Here is a 16,915-nt window from a genome sequence, read left to right as displayed (position 1 = left end):
GTTAACAAACAGCGATTATTGTATAGTGTGCTAATATTTTGCTCGCGGCTTCGCCAAAACATGTGTGTTACGCAATATAAATGCAGACGTGTTTCATCCATATCTCTAGCGAAATTCGCCCTGCTGTTTCATCGTTAAATATATCTAATGGAGCACCTTTCTTCCACAGTATTTTAATACCAGTAATGAGCCGTCTATATATCAAATTTTGGTTGAAACCTCTCCATGCGTTTCTGAGTTTTGCTTTTATGTCACACCTTTTGACTAAACTCTCAGCCACAGGGGTTTACGAATATCTTACTGTCACAGTAAATTTTTCCACGTAGCAGGTGTTACATGTGCCAATTTTGTAGAAGTTACTTCAGACGTTACAGAGATATTCTGATATGTCACTATCTTTTCACACCCTCGCCCTCTCTCCGCAACACTAGCGGTGAAACGTCACCGTAAGTGTGATTTATCAATAAGTTTAGCGAACTCAAACACTATGGATTTGATACTAATAGCGGTCGTTGAATATTTTTACATGTCACGTCACCTTACCCTCATCCCCACCCCAACTTATACAAGTAATGAATCATGTATAAACAAAACAAAAATGTGACAGATATTGCTCCAGACATTTCTGAGTTATTTGTGTCAACCCGTTTTCACCCCCACACCTAAGGGAGGTAGTTAGGTTCTCATCTCTACAAAAACCTTTAAAGGTGCTCGCACAAATACTCACCGAAGTGTCACCGCCATCGGATGAATGGTGCGGAAACACACAGAAGATGAGCGAACGAACAAACAAACCTTCATTTTGATGTATATTAGATTAGAGTTAAATCGAGTATTGGCATAAGGGATTTTGTCGATTGATGAAAACCACCAATTATGAAGGGAATGCTTTTTTTCCCTTTACTTAGAGGCTATTCAACAGTTAAAAATATGTAACTTGCAATAACTTTTAGATATTTTTAATCATTAGCTAATATTTTTAATCATTAGCTAAAATCATACATTTATGGCTACGAGTCATGCATTCGATCATTAAATACTACTTTTCGAAATTTTAATACGCCATCAAGGCACAGAAAAACTGTAATATTAACGGCTATGAAGATGATGGAACTACAGCTGATAAATGAAAATTATGAAGTGGAAATTATTTTTTAAAATCGGTGGAGGCGTCAGGTATTGATCCCGATACCTCTCACAACCTAAGTGAACTCTCTACCAACTGCGCTACGCCCGAGGTGCATTGTATGTATCCACCCTGCAAAGTGAACAGCCGCATAGCCAACTTTCACATTTGAAGACATATGCGGCCTCCTCCTCCGGCTGGGGACCACGTGTGCGTGATTCACATGCATGCATGCATGGTAAAGCTGTTGCTTAGCACCTGAGACGTAATTAGATCGATAACTGGCACTTGAAAAATTTTTCTCCCTTCCCCTTCCCGACATATTTTAATGAAGCTAGAGTATGATAAACACATTTTCAGACCTCAAAAAATTGTTATTTAAATGGAATTACTAAAATTTCATTTAACCTGTAAGTAAAAACATACCGCTGTGGAATGTTTCATTTCATTGTTACGATACCAGCGAGATAGTATCGTACTACAACTATACTGTTTAATTTGACGTTAAAGTTATGCATTAACAGGCACAATATTGTCAAGCTCGCGACAAAATACGTGCAGAAATCTAACAAACACCCCTTTTCGACTGACGAGCGTATGGGATGCCTTTTCCCTGTGAATATAGGAATCGAATGGAGGTCCGCAAGATGTGTGAACATCGTATCAACGTGCACCATCTTTCAGCACGATTCAATCTGTTTCATAAGTACAAATATTCTTTTTACAGATCAGCTCTTCCATACATGCTAGATTTAAAGCTCGCCTTAATAAGCTAACTGAAAATTACGAAGTATCTCAGTTCTTACGTCGATTAACCGTCTGCGGCAAATGAAAGCTACTGTGAAGTACGAATGGCGTGATGAGTGGAAATAAGCAGAGAAAACGGAACAGTGCAATTCGTCAAACACCTCTCATTTGCTAAAAAAAAAAGTAGTGAAGGCCTTCACACCTCACTCCCACTGCCATTGCCACTGTCTATGTATGTCTCTCTTCCACCGTCTCCTTTTCTTTTGTCTGTCTCTCCCACTGTCTCTGCCTTCACCCCAATCTATCGCACTTTCTTATCTCCTTCTCCGCCACTTTCACTGTCTCTCCGTCCCACTGCCACTGTCTTTGTCCCATACTTTTCTCTCAGATTACCACTGTCTCTTTCTTTTCCGCTTAAAGTCTGCTGCCTTTCTCTTCAACCACTATTGTCTCCTCTACAGGCATATACTTGGGGATGATTTTCTCGCGGTTTTGACCTCTAGACAGAGAAACTGCAACACGTAGGCATGGGGAAAGGAGGAAACTGAGGAAATGATTTCGTATTAAAGTTCACACACACATACATACACACACACACACACACACACACACACACACACACACACACGCCCGAGGTAGGACTCGAACCTCCGGCGGGAGGGGCCGCGCAGTCCGTGACACGATGCCTGAAACCGCGCGGCCACTCCGCGTGGCGCTGTTCATATAAAACAAATTCTGAAGATCACTAAAGTTTCGATTATTTATGTACTTCAACACATTTACATACTTTGACACATATAAACAGTACACCAAAACACGCAGTGTTTTATTTGCAAGTACAAAAATTTCGTATAATAAAATAATTTTTGTAAGGTGCTTACGTTGCCAGATGCTATCATAGCACATTTTCCAACTCGAGGCAGCCTGTGTAAGCGTAAAGTGCTCATTATTCACAGATAGAACGTCATAATGTTTTAATGGTGAAAAACGGCTGGTGACCGCAGAAACCTTGCAATGACCCCAACACCTGCCATGTGTTCACTACGTCAGTTAAAACTACACATACGCCTAAGATCGAAAATTATGTGCACAAAACGGTGTAACTGAACCTTTGGCTCTCGCTAACGGATTATGGTATCGAAAAAAGATTCGATGTTCTCTGAGATCATCATCTTAAGAAAAAAAAAAAAAAAAAAAGGTAAAAAATTTCGACGATCTGGAACCAACCAAAATTATGAAGTAGCCATCCACAGAACTGGTAATTTTCGTACTGAAAAATCATAGTTTTTCGGGGCTTTCTCGAGAACCGCCCCTGAACAAACGGTGCTTTTACAAACCACCTAACATCCACACTAGACAACATCCAATTTACAGGAACCAACCAATCTACTCAAGTTGCCTTGGCTGGAAGAAGTGTGTAATGTTTAAATTTTGACCCTGTGCCATAGGATAGCTACAGTATGGCCGTCCTTCCTAGAAGTATACAAACGGTCGCTAGGCTAAGGGCTTGTCCCCTTATGTCTGTGATCAACAGAACACGAGATATGACACCTTGATAAATCGTATTTTCGCGCGCGTCGGTTTGGACTACATTGGTACCAACCACTCTCGCGCACGGACCGATTGAGCCCAGTATCCCGACGTAGTTAAAGGTAAGAACTTACTTTTGTATGTCGACGCCAACGAAGATCTCTGGTCCTACAGAGGTGTGTGTGTGTGTGTGTGTGTGTGTGTGTGTGTGGGGGGGGGGGGGGGTCTAGTTATGCATGAACACACGTGAATCTGTCACTCAGGTAGCAAACCAATGAAGCACAATAACTACTACAAGCGTCACACTTTCTCGTCCTCTAATCTTAAAACGTAAAACCTCAGTTCAAATCTTTTTCATACTCTAGCAGTGTTATTTGACTTTTTCTTTGCTATAAAATTCACTGAGAAATGTAGTTGGCCGACGACACAAAAATCTGGATGCTGGAAGTCGGTGTCGGTATATACTGAAAGCTCGTCCCAAACATTTTAACACGACCTGATTTCGTGCAATAAATAAATACATAAATCTCATGGCACATCAGTTTCACTATCAGTTACCAGGAATAAAAAAAAATGTTTCGTTGCATTTACTGAATACTTGAGTTACGGATTCTTTAATGGAAGGCCAATGCAGTTTCTTTTAATTTTTTTAACTTCTAATTTTTTTCTGGCGTCCTTTGTCCTGCTTATGTTTCTTACTGTGTGATAATCTCAAACATAGAAGTATACAAATAATTCACTTAGTACAATGAATGTAAGGAACACTCGCGTCTGAGAATGTCAATAAGTCACGATTGAATTACATTACCGTGGACAGCTGTGTTTCCTTCAGTGCACTGTATTTCCTGCATGCGACGGGGCGCATCATTTCACACCAGTCGCATACTGCCGTAGTGAGGCAGTCATATGGAACACCACCTACAGTGCTACAAGCCATCACTCAATTAAGACCCTGGACGGAGTCTTGGATTTTAACGTGTCTTGTCGCGGTCCAGCCTAACGGTCAGCAGCAACATGCCGTCACCAATCCTTATCTCATCGATCTGATTCGGAGGTGATATTTTCTAACAGCAGGGTTAAATTCACTGTCCCCGACTCGAGCAGTACTGCACTAAATTGTCCTGTAAGAATTTTCGGTTACGGAAAAAAAAAAAAAAAAAAAAAAAAAAAAAAAAAAAAAAAAAAAAAGCAGAAATGAAAGCTTCTACTCGTCGACTATACCAACTAGAGATGAGAAGTAGTGAGGTGGCGCATATAGTTGTAATATTTCACATGAATGGCGACGGTCCTAGTACGGAGGTAATTACGGCGACGCGTGATTGCTGGGGCGGAAGCAATTAGGGGCAGCAGCTCCAGCTCCATCAGCGTGACTCCGTGCCGTTTGCGCAAATTCTCCGCGTGGGAACATTAACGTGCGTCAACTGGACCGTTTCACCGTCATTTTTCCTCGATCTATAAATTATACGAACAAATTGAGAAGTTATAACATGGACATACTCTTTGATCTGTGGCTGCCATAAAAACACAGTCTGCCCTTGCTATCTGGGCATGCATTCTTGTAAGGCGACACGGCTAGATTTTGGATGCTCCTTTTTAACCTCTGGAGTATTTGGAGAAAATACATAGAATTTTGCTAACCAAAACAGCAAAAACGGAATGGAAACCGCTTTCAGAAAGACTACTAACAGCACGATTTAACTTAACACTTGTAATGTCAGTATTATCCACTGATGTGCTCCTCAGATATTGACCAGAAAAGAATTTTACCACCTTTAAAACAACAGTATTACAAGAAACAGCATAACAGGCATCTTGACTATCATGGGAGACCTAAATGCAAGAGCTGGAAACAACAATTAAGGCCAAGAGCATGTAATGGGAGCCCATGGAATTGGGTACATGAATGAAAATGAGGATATGTCTTCAAACTTCTGCGCCAGTCTTTGGAAGGTCGCTGATGGAAGTGCAAAATAAACGTGGAGCTAGTATTCGCAGTCAGAATCACCTTACTGTCGCAAATTTTAGACTAAACATCCTGGCTACAAATAGAAAGCTCGAACAACGGAACAAAAAATGTGATGCAGGAAGACTTAAGATTAACGGCGAAAGAAAAATAATTCCGTATTGAACTATGAAACTGCTTTGAAGAACTCCAAAAGCACGGGAAGATTTCGCAAATAATGATGATACCTGTGTACTCAGGGTAGGGGCATCTGCTGCAACGTGAGCCAACAGGCACTTGGGTCCAAAAACTATTTGAAGAAAGATTGGTTGTCTGAAATACATGGAATTTGATCAATATAGAAAGGGGATTAACGCAAAACGAAATATGAGTAAAACAAGGTAACAGAAAACTCAAATACAAGCTGACTACGCAGCTACTGACACTCTAGTAAAGTGGAGTGTGAGGGTTGAGGGCTGATAGTAAAAAGTGGATGGGTGAACAAGCTCTGAGTACAGAGAGATCCGCAGCGAGGACCGATGGTACAGAAGTGTACGGCATCACTGGATAAGGTTTAAAAAAAAAGTTTCAACAAGAAAAGACCTGTGAAAGTCAGGAGGGTCGATAGTTGACGATAGAAGAAAACAAACTTAGGAGATGAGCACAATATTTTTCCGATCCTTAACAGAGAGCAACCTGAAAACGGCTTGAGACAGTAGACTGTGCTAAATGCCAGTGAGAAAATAAACGCAAACATCAAAGTAGGCCCCGAACACATAAGTAACAGCAAGGCTCCACGAATGGATAATACTGCATCTGAGCTGCTAAAAGCAAACACTGGCACCACCGCAATTCAACTGCATCCATTGCTTCAGAAGCTGTGTGCAGAAGAGAAACAATCAAACGACTGGAAAAAAGAACTGATTCTTAAGCTGCCAAGCACACGTGATACTATCAACAATTAAAAACACCCGAGGCATCAGCCTTTTATTTGAACCACGTAAAGTATTCTGTAGGTTAATGCTAAATCGTAATAAGGACTGTGTGGAGGCATGGCTACGGAAAGATAACAGCGAAGTTGTGCCGATCTGATCAACATTCGACGCGTAATACTTGAGCAGGGCACAGAATGGCGAAGCATACTGTACCTTACGTTTAATTATTTAGAAAAAGGCTTTTGACTCTCTTAATAGGAGAATTAGGTGGCATGGCTTCGAAAAATATGGAATACAATAAATGATTATCAATGTTATTAAACCACTGTTTGGCCGGCCGGGGCGCCCGAGCGGTTCTAGGCGCTACAGTCTGGATCCGCGCGACCTCTAGGGTCGTAGGTTCGAATCCTGCATCGGGCATGGGTGTGTGTGATGTCCTTAGGTTAGTTAGGTTTAAGTAGTTCTAAGTTCTAGGGGACTGATGACCTCAGAAGTTAAGTCCCATAGTGCTGGGAACCATTTGAACCATTTTTGAAACCACTGTTTGAGGGATATCAAATTAGGATGCTGCGCAATGGAAAACCTACTGGAACTATCCAAACAAATCCTGGGGAGGGACAGGGATGTATTCTTTAACCTGTCTTACTCCTGATGGTGCTGAAAAACGTAACGAAAAGATGTTGATGGCATCTGTCTGCTTTCTCACAAAGATATCGTGACATGGAAGAAAAGCTTGCAAGACTGTAAGGCGAAGCAGAAGCTGCATGACTGACAGTGTATGTTCAGAAAACTAATGAAATGGGAACGCGAACTGAAAAACAGGAAAAGCCAACAGTATATGGTAATTGGAACACCCAGAAGCCTTTGTACATCTATCAGATTCTGTCTGTACAGACGGTGGGGCAAACGAGGATGTAGAGTCGGATACGGAAGGCAAACCGAGTCTTTATCTTACTATATCTTATGTGGCGTAATACAAAAATCTCAAGACGTATCAAGGTGCGACTGTTCGCTAGCTCTTTGTGAAGTATATGCAAAAGACAGTACAGCTAATAGTGTCACACTGTATAGGTCATAGAAAAGTACACTTTTTTTAAGCCAGATCGGACCTTGTTCCGCCTGTCTTATGTTTCTACCCCTGCTTAATACATCTAACCATCTGAACTTGTTATAATACGATGAAACATATTACCTATCAAAAAGATTACAAAATCAATTAACCATTTCCATTTTGAGTTACATTCTTATAATTATCAAAATTACATTTTCCCCAATAATTCAACAGGACCATAACTTATTTTGAGAAATTCAAAGTTTTTATTATTATAGGTCAACTTGCGGCAAGAACCGTGCAGCGCTCGGTTGGACGCGTTTTGCTGTGGCGTCATCAAGGTACTCTGCAAGCCACAGTGAATCGTTCTCAGGCAGCATCTCAAAATACAGTTAACGATCTACTACTCGTAAAGTAGTCTCACTTATCAACATTCTGTCTCCATTTATGCCTAAGAAGCAACAGTTTCAAAGCGAAAAATTACTAGTTTTCGGACCATTGTAAAGGTTGTTACCTCATTCCAACAGACATTTTTGTCGAAAAAACCTTGACACTTTTGTAGGAAAAAGTCTGGAGGCGCCGGGTATCGATCCCGGTACCTCTCACATGCTAAGCGAGCGCTCTACCATCTGAGCTACGCCCCCAGTTTAAAATTCCGCCGCGCCAATGGTGACAAGGTTAAGCAACTTTCACCGCCCAGCCGCGAGTGACGCAACGAGAAATCGAGTCTGCTACAAGGAACGACATCCTACCTCAGCAGAATCCTGCAATATCTGGGGGCGTAGCTCAGATGGTAGAGCGCTCGCTTAGCATGTGAGAGGTACCGGGATCGATACCCGGCGCCTCCAGGCTTTTTTTTTTTATTTTGTCAGTTTATGCGCCGTTGTATCTGTGACTTTTCTCTATTATCGCAGTGAACCATTTTTGTGACTATGGTATACTTTAAGATTTCTCTACCAGTCATTAACACTGCTCCTTCAGCGTAATTCAGACGAATCTATCTCACATTCATCATCCATTCGAGCACATTTTACTTCTCGGAAGATATTGTCTACATGTATCGCATAATGTGCACTACAAGTACAATTACCGTAGATATTATTTTTAAGCAATCATTTTTCATTCTAATTACTGTGTTTGAGCGTTTCTATGAAGAAATGTTATTTATGTATAACAATCCGAGGGAATCATATGGAACGTGTGATTATCACGAATACAAACTTTTTTTTTTTTAAATACTACTTCACAGTTACATACACATACTCAGGTGGCTTTTTCTTGCTTCACAAATTTCTGAATATACATATTGTGCTGCCAAATATTTTGTAATATGCCTACCACTTTTAGCCAAATTGATGCTTTTTGAAACTCTTTCTGCTTTCTGCCAATGAACCCGAATCATTGCTATTGTGGATATGATGGAGATACAGAGTAGGATGAAGTTGCGTTAGTCGCACCACAGCTAAGTCATAATCCGGTAATATCTGATCACAGGTTCGTAAAATGCGATAAGTGGTCTAATACTGAACTAAGCTGTCAAGTATGAAAGCGAAAACAGTTGGGCGGAGCGCTGGTTGTCGTGACAGGACTATAATTAACAACGAAGTTAGTTGTTTTTATTACTTTCTCTCGCTCATTTGTAAGCAATTTTAGAGATGAACATAATCAAACGCTACAAAACTTCGAGGTTATGCCTGTAGTTCTGGTTTGAAACAGTAATAGAGTCACTGTCGTAAGTCGTGCCTGTGGAGAAATCGTTAATCGTACTGATACGATAGGTGTTGATGGAAATTGCATACCAACTGAACACTGTTCGTTCCAGCTGATCAATACGTGAACAGAGAGTACAATAAGTGGGAGCGGAAGGATATGAACGAAGCTTTATTAAAACATCGGCATTATCAAATTGGATGTAATGAAGGATGTAGGAAAAACAATATACGAAGCCTACACTGCATCATCATTTGAAGGGTTTAGGATGTAGGAAAAACAATATACGAAGCCTACACTGCATCATCATTTGAAGGGTTTAAATAAAACATCAAAATCTGAAAGACCTAATGATACGACAGCAGAGATGGAAATGAATTAGCACAGCAAATAATTAATTTATAGTATAGTTTCTTCAGAGTAACTGTTATCGAAGTAATGAAACTTGCCTCCCAACTTGTTGAGCCACCGCATTGCTTCGATAAAAATAAGTAGTAAAAATGGTATTGCAGGTTTATGAAAGCTCATCCAACTTTGTCCTTGAGAGTTCCCGAAGCAATATAGAAGGAAGAGGTTTAATAAAGAGCGGATTAGCGAGTTTTTTTTAATAAATATGTGGAGGAAATACTACACGAACATAACTTTGCTGATGGCCGAATATGAAACAGCATTATCCACAATTCACAAACCGTCTGAAGTTAGTGACCGAAATTTCAAACACTACGTGGACGCAATCACAAGCGGAGAAAGGGATATTACACCGACATGTGTATGTACGTGCAATGAATGCGGAAGGCCAATTAATACCTTCGATGTTAATATTTAAGCGCAGCAGAGCAAATGATTTCTCAAAAAGGGAAGCCCCACCAAACTCAGCATTTGAATGCTCGACAAATGGATAGATAACATCAAAACTAAACGTCCGATAGCTACAACATTTCATGATATGCCTGGAACTAGTAAAAAGGGACCAGAAACATATTTTGCTTTTACTGTATAAACGTAGCACACACCAAAAATTTTAGACGCAATTCAGCTGCCTCGTGATTACGGTAGGAGGAGGAGGTTGGTGTTTAACCTCCCGTCGACAACGAGGTCATTAGAGACGGAGCGCAAGCTCGGGTTAGGGAAGGATGGGGAAGGAAATCGGCCGTGCCCTTTCAAAGGAACCATCCCGGCATTTGCCTGAAACGATTTAGGGAAATCACGGAAAACCTAAATCAGGATGGCTGGAGACGGGATTGCTAACCACTGCGCCACCTCGCTCGGTGATTACGGTATAATAATGCTATCGTTTCCTTGTCACGCGACACATCGTCTATAATCATTGAACGGATCGTTCTTTATAATACTAAACAAAGAGTTCCAACATAGCGGCATCTTCGTGGCTACATACAAATCCTGGCAATGTCATAAAACAAGTTAACATTGCAGATCTCCTGGATAATGCATACACCAGGATCCGCTTGTATGGAAATAGTGAGATAGCATTTAACTGTTTTAAGGCAACAGGCTTTTAGTCATGTGATAAAAATGTAGAAGCACGGGACTTTGTGACTACTACCGTGCGTGCTGTTTAAGGGGGGGTAGGGCCCGCATCTCGTGGTCGTGCGGTAGCGTTCTCGCTTCCCACGCCCGGGTTCCCGGGTTCGATTCCCGGCGGGGACAGGGATTATCTCTGCCTCATGATGGCTGGGTGTTGTGTTCTGTCCTTAGGTTAGTTAGGTTTAATTAGTTCTAAGTTCTAGGCGACTGATGACCTCAGCAGTTGAGTCGCATAGTGCTCAGAGCCATTTGAGCCATTTAAGGGGGGTAGGACGTCAAACGGGCCGACTTGGAGCAGGAGAGGAACCACAGAACATTTTAATTTCTACTGTCTATACTTTTACAAATAAATTCATAAAACTTTGTCAGCATGACCAAGAAGGATTGAGGACTCACACTCATAGCAGTGGAAGTTCAAAAACGTAGCAAAATACCTGTTTTTACATGTGAAATTTCATCATTTTTCACTTACTACTGGCTGTATTTGTTTCTGTAGGTACACTTTCCTTCCGAAGTAAGATAGATTCTTCGATGAATTTTGCACAGCATACAAGCAGTACTCACAGGTGTATGAAACTCTAGAATTTTCCAAATCTATTAAAAACAGTGGAAAAATTGAGATAATTAACTATAAAATTTTAGTTTTTTCTAAATAAGAAGTTTAAAATGTAGCAGTTCATTCATTTTTTCATAAATTAAATAAACTCTGGAGTTTCATACACATGTAACTATAGTTTGTATGCTGTGCAAAATTCATCGAAGAATCTCTCTTACTTAGGAAGAAAAGTCTACCTATAGCAACAAATGCAGCCAGTAGTAAGTGAAAAAATGATGAAAATTCACATGTAAAAAAATGTATTTTCTTACGTTTTTGAGCTTCCACTGCTATGAGTATGAATCCTGAATCCTCCCTGATCATGCTTTCCAAATTTTATGAATTTATTTGTAAAAGTATAGACAGTGGAAATTTAAATGACCTGTGGTGCCTCTCCTGCTCCAAGTCGACCCGTTTGACGTCCTACCCCCCTTAACGATCACACCAAGAATCGGTTGATGGAACTGACGAAACAACGAGAAATTCTGGAAGGCTGTCTAACATTGCAATACCACTCAATGATCAATATGGACTTGTCTCAAGAATGTGGACCCAAAAACAACATGGCAACAGTTGCCGAAATTAACAGCAACAAATGAAGTGTTACTTGATAATTTTATCTCCTATTCCGTGTATAACAACAATTATCAAGTAAAGACGAAACGATCTAAATCAACAATGGAATTAACATCAAGTCCTTGCAGAAAGGAAACAGAAGCCACAGAAAAGGCAAAAGATAAGAACAAAACTTTGCACAAACTTATAAAAAGTTGGCTACACAATCTATGAGCTGGCCTGTATAGTAAAATAAAAAAGTATTTCCGCAATACACGAGTTCAAATAAGCTAATTTTCGATATGCCAGTTGCAGCAATTTAATTTGTTAATTTTACAGTTTTTTCCTCTGAGTAATTTCACTGCGTGTAACTGCGGTAGGAACGTTACGTTCATAGTTTGCAAATTGTTACTGTGACGTTTTGCTCCATATTTCCTGGATTTATTTTGTCGTCGCTGACTTCTTATCGAAAATGCGACTTAGGTTATAGAGGGTGTGGATTAATCGTACCAAAGTACGGATTTGAAAAAGTATGAAATCTCATTTTGAGAAAATATTTTTGTACTTTCGTGTAACTGGTTGATAGCTTAAAACATAAAGATTCAGTATAGGCGAAACAAAGTATGTTATTTAAATTACCCTACCAAATATAATAATTCTCCCTTAAGGCGTACGACTTGAGTAACCTTACCGTAGATGAAAGATGCATCCTGTAGGTCGCGAGGACAGATGGGCGGATACAGCGAAGATAAATGTGCAGGGAAGTACGCGCCTTAAACCTTGGAAGATCGTGGAAAATCAACGCAGACGAGAACTGTATGTAACACAATAATAGGCAGAAAAACTGTTGCGGAATTAATATTACCAGATCGTCCGTGTTCAGAATGTAAAATAGTCGCAGGCCGTGACAGGGTTCAGCTTTTTCACATTTCCAATTAACTGTTCATGTCGTGTGATCGCTGTACATGCATATCTATTTTAAGGAGACGATATCGGTGCAACAGTACATCGTCAAAGCATGATGAATTAAGCAATGCGGTTTATTCACCCAAGTCAACCAAAGACGGTGGTGTGAATGACTTGAAAACATTACCTTCCGCACCAACAACTTGTTTCCTTTTGGAAAAAGTGACTTATGAGAAGTTTCTGAAGCGAAATATAGATTATATGATGTCAATATGTTGCTAGAGTGCCATTTATCTTTCAGAGCTCTTTCACACATATTTGCAATTAATTTGTGTACTGTTTTTGTGACAGTGTATGATTATGTGTAAGTATATATGAATTCATGAGTGCATATTCGGAAACTACTTGTTATAAGAAAAATGAAATGCCAAATATAAATATGCGGATAACACAGTGCTTCAGCTGTTACGTTTCTCGTAAGCTACAATGATTAAGCCGTGAACAGTCGTTCAGAGATCTTGACCGAGTTCACATCTGAATCACTCACAGGGAATATAGTATAGCACTGCCATTTTTAGGGCGTTACTACAGATACCAGCCTTTTCGCCAAGCAGTTGGACGCAGCCGGCGGGCTGCATAACTTCGGCATCAGGATTGTTCATACGGTACGAGTCGGACTAGGACAAGCATCGCAAGTATTCAACGCAGCAGTGTAACGGAGCTCATGCAGGACGACCCAAGCTCTTTCCACAACACCGGGCCACGGATTAGTTGTCCTGAGCGGGACTGGAAACAGCGCGTCGTCACAAGTGGGCCATAAAGCTGAATAAATAACCACTAATTTTAGCAGAGACATTAACAGTCCAGCAGAGCCTACGGGGACAAGAGGGTCACGCCCGACGACCGAGCGATAAGGCACAGCACGCCGCCATCACAAGTTTGGGCCTCCACCATCAGGGCCTCCACCATCACACCATCTGCTAGTGTCAAGTCTTCCTTCTTGGACTGGGCACTTCTCCACCAGTAAGCTGCCTCCTCCCCTACACGAGCAGCGGCCAGACGCATGCGCTGAAGGGTAACGAAACGAGAGCGGGACAGTACAGCTACCGATCCTTCCGTGCTGGCATGTGTATGCCTAGGCGCCACGTGCCGTTACCCGCAGGGGGCGAGATCCCCCACTGGAGGCTGGCATCTCCAGCAAGCAACACAGCACTCTTCAGCGCCGTTGGCTCCGTCCACGAGCGGCCTTATCTTGATAACTAGGCTGCACGCTGGCTGCTGTGTAAGCTCCTAGAATCCAGCATTCCTATGCGCCAACGTCACAGCGCGGAAGCCTTCAGCTCGCCGCCCCCACACTCGGTCCTCGCCACGTGCAGTGAGAGGACGTGGCCGCCGCCTCTGTCAGTCTTAATAAAATGTTTTGACGTTTTACACAGTTTGTCTAAGCTACTAACGGCCCGCTCCTTTGCCTCGTCACACCGATGCAATCCAACCCCACAAAGAAATGGTTATGCACCTCTGGACCACTTCAGTTGGTATCAAAAGTGCTGCGTTGACTAATTGGACCACGCAGAACGTAACCACAGCTGTGGTTTGCATCGCACAGAGGGGGGAGTGAGTACACAGTTAATTCTACTTGTGTGGATGGGATCTAGGCAGGAACAGCACTGTAACATGAAAGTTGCGTTAGTCAAACCAGTGGAATCGGTTGATGTGTTGCAGTTTTGTTGAAACTGCAGGCAGTACTATTTGTAGCTGGTGAGATGTTATCAATGCATCGTGTGGGCATAGTTTACCTTATGCAGAATCAGCATCAGTAGAATGCTTTACGTACAACCTTTATTACCATATCGTGCTAGGCGGCTTACGAAATCTAGGTGGTTAATGATAGGCACAGAATATAAGTTATTTTAAATGTGCGAGTAGAGTGAACTGATACTGTGTCGTACTTTTTGTGTATGGAGGGCCAAGGTTCTACAATGACCGAGTCCGATGACACAGGTTTTCTGCAGCAGGACACTACGCAGTTTTTCCTTAATGAGGTACTTGAGTTGACAGCCGACAAGATGAAATTACTGTGGCGAATAGAGACAAGCATGAGTAATTAGCAATACTCGATCAGTCTTATTCTCTGAGAGATCCAGCTACCGCCAACCTGATCACTTCCTTTTCTGGTAAGCCAGGTGAAGAAGCAATGTGTTTTTGATCATCCGGAATCATCTGCAAATATGGGTGGTTAGTCAGATGATCAATGCTGCACTTAACAAAATTACGGCCGGTTGGAAAGGCAAAGACGTTTGTCATGTGTACAGAAGGGTAAAGGAATCCACAAGCTTTTAACCAGTTGAAGGACAAACAGCGCGAGATTTTACCGCGAGCAGTTAAGAGTGACGAAGACACAGTGAGTCAGTGTTAAGTTTTGCAGTCAGAATAAGTAAGATTAATAGTGAAACATACGAATTAGGGGAGAAGGAACAGGCAAATAAGATAATATGGTACTTCAGAAGCCAAACATAGGGCCGTTCACTCTTCGTTGAGGTGCTTGTCACCCGATATGTCTAGACAGGTACCCCAAAAGACCTGTACACTGTTGTCAAGTTGGCTAAGAGTTTGAGGAACCTGATATAACAAAAAAATGTTCAAATGTGTGGGAAATCTTATGGGACTTAACTGCTAAGGTCATCAGTCCCTAAGCTTACAAACTACGTAACCTAAATTATCCCAAGGACAAACACACACAGCCAAGCCCGAGGGAGGACTCGAACCTCCGCCGGGACCAGCCGCACAGTCCATGACGGCAGCGCCTCAGACCGCTCGGCTATCCCCGCGCAGCCTGATATAACAACAGAAGTGCAGAAGAAGCAAGAAGTGTTTTCCACTAATGCAAAGTGTAATAGATTTGGATGACGGGGGATCTTCAGAGGCTATTTAGGCAGCCCCAATGGGGTAAGGACGATGCAGGTGGACACCATCAACGGGATTATAGGAATATTGGTGGGAACAGATAGTTGCCTGCTGTATCTGGCTAGTGAATCACACAGTTTGTTTACAAAAATGAACGAGCTTAAAAATCCTACGTTAGTTCTTCAATGAAAACACACTGCAGCATTTCAACCACATAATAGCGTGAGCCTGAGCAGTGTATTGCAGCAGCACTTACAGCAGTTGAGCACTGGATGCTGTCACTATAATAATTCAACAAGGGTGATGCAATGTCGCGCGGCAGGTTATCTCGCTCAGCAGTACTGCAAAAAATAGTGCAGCAAGAGGTAAGGCAGATTACCACACTGGTTCAAATGGCTCTGAGCACTATGGGACTCAACTGCTGAGGTCATTAGTCCCCTAGAACTTAGAACTACTTAAACCTAACTAACCTAAGGACAGCACACAACACCCAGCCATCACGAGGCAGAGAAAATCCCTGACCCCGCCGGGAATCGAACCCGGGAACCCGGGCGTGGGAAGCGAGAACGCTACCGCACGACCACGAGATGCGGGCTACCACACTGGCAGTGGCGTTCTAGATACGTAATTGGTAGTGGCGAGCATGCGTAACACGAGCACTGCTGCTAACTACAAGTACCGGACAGTTTCTAACGAAATTATTCTGCCTCGCATCTCTACCATGATGACAGGGCAGTGCAGGACAAGATCGCCACATGGACCTGTAAACATACTTCAGCAGTACGGTCCAATCTTGCCTTGTGGGGGGCAGGTGGCTCCCCATGCACACCATCCGACTACCACCATTCGCAGGATGGGCGACTCATCGCAGTGCCCTTATCCCACGGTGACGAAGTGGAGGCGCCGCCTGGGACTGCAGGAGGTAGGGCGCTGTCGATTATACACGCTGTTGGTGCGAAATCGCACTATCAGCTAACGTAATGAGGCGTCCGCAGAGAGGGGACTCCGCGTCAGCATCGCGGAGCGTGCAAGCAGACAGTCCAGCGCCAGCTGGCCACTGACCGGGTATACAATGCATCGCAGATAATGCTTCATGAAGAACTTGTTACTTTTGCAGCTGCCTTTCTCAGGAGCCTTCTGGCATCCCACCTCGCCTCTAGTTTGGTTTACTTAGATGACTCCATCATATTCTCAGTAGACATGAAGTAGCAAAGACAATATCTGAAGGAATTTTTTAAGAGATTGAGGGCTAGCACATCTGATACTGAGCGCAGAGAAGTGTCATTTTTCCTTAGAAGAGGTAGTGTAATTAAGTCATTTAATTAGTAAAGATAGAGTAAGGACAGACCAAGGCTAGTGCAAGCTGTAC

The 16,915-nt window shown here is 42.2% G+C and overlaps 1 protein-coding gene and 2 non-coding genes across 7 annotated transcripts in view; 1 reads left to right on the top strand and 2 right to left on the bottom strand.

The window, feature by feature from the left end:
• The window catches only part of LOC126481487 (ran-binding protein 3), a 312,296-nt gene that overhangs the window by 11,904 nt on the left and 283,477 nt on the right, over window positions 1-16,915 (bottom strand). The window lies entirely within an intron of this gene.
• Window positions 7,903-7,975, bottom strand: Trnaa-agc (transfer RNA alanine (anticodon AGC)). The gene has a single exon. It is a non-coding gene; the product is annotated as a tRNA-Ala (tRNA).
• On the top strand, window positions 8,107-8,179 carry Trnaa-agc (transfer RNA alanine (anticodon AGC)). The gene has a single exon. It is a non-coding gene; the product is annotated as a tRNA-Ala (tRNA).

The sequence above is a fragment of the Schistocerca serialis genome, chromosome 1 (assembly GCF_023864345.2).
Source record: "Schistocerca serialis cubense isolate TAMUIC-IGC-003099 chromosome 1, iqSchSeri2.2, whole genome shotgun sequence".
NCBI lineage: Eukaryota > Metazoa > Arthropoda > Insecta > Orthoptera > Acrididae > Schistocerca > Schistocerca serialis.
The sequence above is the reverse complement of the archived record's forward strand: the minus strand, read 5'-3'. Positions and strand labels throughout refer to the sequence as shown.